At 34.4% G+C, this 4,627-nt stretch overlaps 1 long non-coding RNA gene across 2 annotated transcripts; it reads left to right on the forward strand.

Annotated features, from left to right (window-relative positions):
• Positions 1–245: 245 nt before the first annotated feature.
• LOC107274584 lies at positions 246–890 on the forward strand. 2 transcript variants are annotated; one of them, XR_003061863.1, is made up of 2 exons: positions 246–414; positions 658–890. It is a non-coding gene; the product is annotated as an uncharacterized LOC107274584 (long non-coding RNA). The 2 variants fall into 2 exon arrangements; XR_001539495.1 differs by having other exon boundaries at positions 246–403.
• Positions 891–4,627: the final 3,737 nt, after the last annotated feature.

Here is a 4,627-nt window from a genome sequence, read left to right on the forward strand (position 1 = left end):
CTAGTGAACTGACTATACATTTGACTACGTTGAATACTACGCTAACTACGGGGTAAGTGTTGATGGATAAATGATCTTGTATACTAATTGAAGCACGGCTTAAGTAATGTTATTGGTTGAAAAAAGTTAAGTTAGTAGCAATTCTTGTTTTTGATTAATTGAAATACAATGCTTCGTTATGACTAATTATTTGATATGTAATTTTCAAAAAAAAATTTATTGGGAAATTTTATTTCGAAATTCAGGGTCAACGTAAATCCTGAAAGCGTCGTTATTCCTGCTCGAGGTTGCGTTGTCTATGTTGATGTTCAGGCAGAGGAATCATCTTCAACAATCTTTACACCGGCGATTATCACCATTCTTGCAGCATTAGTGCTGCAGCTGGTCTACCATTAACCGCATGGTAAATTGCACGTATGTACTAATCATTCCCGATTGGAATTTCGACTGTCAATACGTTATCAATGAATCGTCAGTTGTTAATGATTTATGTGCATGAGCACGCTATTATGTCATGTCAATAACTATTTAATTTTGAAAATCTTTCGTTAATAACAATAATAATAATAATAATAAAAAATAATGTTAATGAATTGAAAAAAATTTCAACTTTTCAAAAAAACATTAATAGGATTAATATTTTTTTTTATATTACAGACAAACTGTAAACAGCGGAGAAGCCTTGGTAATTACGTCATATATCTTCATCGTTCTCTATGGAATAGAAGAAATGGAAACTGGAGCTAGAAGTCAAATTTTGTAAATACGTGTACCATTTGTTAAATAAGTTATTTCTATGTCCTTAAGTGTTTATAGCCAGCAGAATACCAATGATGTAACGGGTGTACTAATTTGATATAGAGTAAAATAAAGTTTTTGTATACAAAATTTCTAATCAGTACTGTACGTTAGAGGGAATTATACATTTTCGTTAATGAAAAAAAAAAAAGAAAAAAGTATGTAATGATATAAAAAATAAAATGACATTCTTTGGAGCGTGGCCTCCGGTGTCGAGAAGGAAGCGCGAAAAACAACGGACAGGAAGAGGATGAAAGATGGACCGAAGGGCCAAGGAGAGGGAACATCTTGTGACAGAGGCACAATAAAGAAAACTCTTTTGTCTTCGCTATCATCTAAAAAGATAACAGTAGCCGAACTTAAACAAAGGTTGGAAGAATGAGGATTACCCACGACGCGCAGGAAAGCCGAACTGGAACACCGGCTGAAAGGATACGAAGATGACGAGACAAGTGACGATGAGTCCGACAAGGAAGAGATAGATGAAGAAAACGAAGAGACTGAAGATGAAGAGAACGAGGGTTCGGAAAATCGTAACAGAACGAATCACCATTGGGGTTAATAAGCTTTTTATATTATTCCTTAAAAGTGTTCCACCGTTAATTTCTCGGCTGCCTGATTCTTCCGAAATCCCACATAAATATTTAATTTTACAAGGTTTTTCTTTCACGTCCAACATGCACGTACTTGACACGCAAGAGACTGACAACCAAATGTTAAAAAATTAAAAATATTATACCATTGTTAATTTCGTATAAATTAATATAAAAAACAACTTTCACTAAACAATAACAGTAGCTTTGTCCGATTTTCGAAATATTAATTCCCTCCACCAGAGGGCGTCACGATCGCCGTCCACTGTAGTCAGGTTTACGTAAGTTAACCGTGTACATTCTTTCATTCCCATCTTCTTCGGATCGACGGGCTTGAGGTGGATTGCAAAATTAATTCGCTTTGCCTGCCGACACGAACGAGACTCCCACTTGGCGTAATACGAAATTTAGCCTGCGATCGCGTGGCATCGTATAATCAGCGACCGCGATCGTTTCTGCTTTGTTATCGTGAAACAATACCCCGTGTCAGCTGCATATGAGGGCCCCATGAGTCCACATATGTTATATACAGGGCGTTTCAAAAGAAGGATAACTGGTATGGTTATCTCGATATCCACAAATTCCGAATATTTATATGTCCAAGACACTTGCTGTTAATTTACGTTAAAATGAATATAGTGAGTTATTCAGAAATAAAGAAATAATGAAGGCAAAAAATTAGCGTATATTAAATATAGGAATATATCGTTGTAAATAAATTGATAGTTATAAATGAATTACGAGGAATCTATGCGTTTTAGGGTACGAGATGCTAATTGTGAAATTGAAGTTAAAAAATCGATTTGATTGGTAATTTAAAAAAAAAATCTATTGATACGCGAATTCGATTCGTGCAATTTTTATTTGATATAAATCTTCAGTGACTCATGTGTTTGTGAAATACACTTATCAATAGAATTAACAAGTGAAGATACAACGTGACAGGATCAATGTTAATCCGATGTTGAAATAAAATATGTTATCTCCTGCAAGAACATTTCCGATATAAAAAAGGGACACCGAGTACGTATAGCGGTTGCAGGTAATTCGTGCAAAAAAAAGCTGCGAAATCTGTTGCTGTTGGTGTCAAGTATTATTCCATGAAAGATGTACCACCTTGAACGATAGGTACATCAAATGGTTATTTTGTAGGTGTAAATATACGTAAATTAATTCTTGATAGATAAGTTTCAACATATAAATATTTTATTAGAGAATTTTTCATTTGTTTTAAATTTGAAAAAAAAATATAATACACGTTACTTACCACCACTCGTCAGTTACTAATTTCAATATATCAAGCTGAAATTATTTCGTCGACGCTTTTGACGTCACTAGAAAATTCCAAGCTTCCACTATATACAAATTGGCAATTTGATTCGCTGCCACATACTAACCTAACTGATTAACTATTTGAAAACTTGGCTATCGAAATAGAAATGAGACCAGTTCACAGTGATACGTCGTAATGTGTCTTTTGAGTGGTAGATAAATTTTGTTAGTGCGTAAAAATAATTCAAATTAATCGCACCCGATATGCCAAGTGCGTTCCTTGACTTTTTTACCTACTGCCTGGTATCGAGATTCGATATGAAAATTGTATCAACACGAATATACGAGTGTGAAGATACCGAATGTACAGCGAGAGAAGCTTAAAATATGTCAAGCATTAAAAATTATTATCAGTTTAGATGACAGCACGATCGACTCCCGCTGCTTGTATTAATTAAATCACATTAATCGAATCGGTGAAGATCTTACGAGCTGACCTTATCTTATTGCCTGCGTTTCGAAAAACAAGAGTATAAAGTACTTATTCATTTTTTGACAGTATCCTTTGAATCATTAGGTAAGGCCCGTGTAAAAAGTTTGGTGAAAAATCGAAATTAAGTAAAAGTGTCGTATGGGCACTTTTGGGGCCTGGTTGTGTTATAAAGGCTATTTTTTGTTATTTCACTGTTTGGACCCAATTGGGATCTGTCTAATTTATTTCCACTGAGCAACCTCATATTCGAAGTGGTCCAACTGCAGTTGAATTAGAGTTAATTAAATAGGTAACTGATTGGTTCCTTGCTTATTCGTAATTAAAAATTAATATTTAGGCCCATATATGTAATACACTTTATACCGGTACTCTTGTTTACAATTTCATAATTTAATTTTGACTATCTGATAAGATACTACACTATAGTTATCATTCTTGTCATTCTGAATTAGGATTACTGTAAACAGTTCAAAATACTTGTAGATTATGCGATATTGAATCATTTTGACATGTACTTCATGATTATCAATAGAGACGTAAACATGATGGGTCGCATGTCGAGCAGCAGGTCATATGTTTTATCAAGTGCGTGATAAGAGGTATAGGATTAACTTGAATTAAATTATTAGGCCAATCAAGTATCTTATATATTATATGCAAGGTCAGGCGCATCGAACGTACTGCCTGAAGATAGTCTGGCAATTGGATTTCTATGGTAAAACCACCTTCAAGTGATGAGTTTGTGTGAATAACCCTATACATGGGTACATAGTAAATATAATCATATATAGATGCAGTAAATATATACAGGGTGAGCCATTTCTAGTAGCCAGGTCGATTTATTTGGAAACGAAGATATGAACAAAATTTTCAAAAAGAAGTTGTAGGAGTTGAAGGAGGACGGAACATTTCGTTATTGAATTCATTCCTGAGTTCAGGTGTCAAGGTAATTCGAAGATCAACTTTCATTTTTTCAACGGAGTGATACGTTTTTTTCCAGGAAATCAAAAGATCATTCATTTTTGAGTTTAGAAGTACTATTACACTACTGACGCAAAGTTGACAGGTGATAAGGATTTTTTTTAAATAAACAAAAATCTGTTCCTTACAATACCTGGAATCATTACCAAGGAATTCGAGTCCTAGTGGAGCGCGAAACGCGACGAAATTTAAAGTACGTGGTAATGATCAAGATGCAATCTTTGAGTGAATTTAAAAAAAAAACAATTTTGCAAATATTCAGGTGCCCGAATATTTTCTTCTGCAACCGAGCCAGACTGTTCATGCAATTTATTTCAATACTTTACATACGTTTAACTGACACTGTAAGACCGAAGAAAATTATTCTTATCGATAGGAAATTATTCACCATTACCATTATCATCATATCTGATCATTATATCTGATCAATACGACTAACCTACACCCCCGCGTGCATCCAGCATCTGCGTATAAAAAGGCGAACCAGAAG

The sequence above is a fragment of the Cephus cinctus genome, unplaced genomic scaffold (assembly GCF_000341935.2).
Source record: "Cephus cinctus unplaced genomic scaffold, Ccin1 Ccin1_scaffold3382, whole genome shotgun sequence".
Taxonomy (NCBI): domain Eukaryota; kingdom Metazoa; phylum Arthropoda; class Insecta; order Hymenoptera; family Cephidae; genus Cephus; species Cephus cinctus.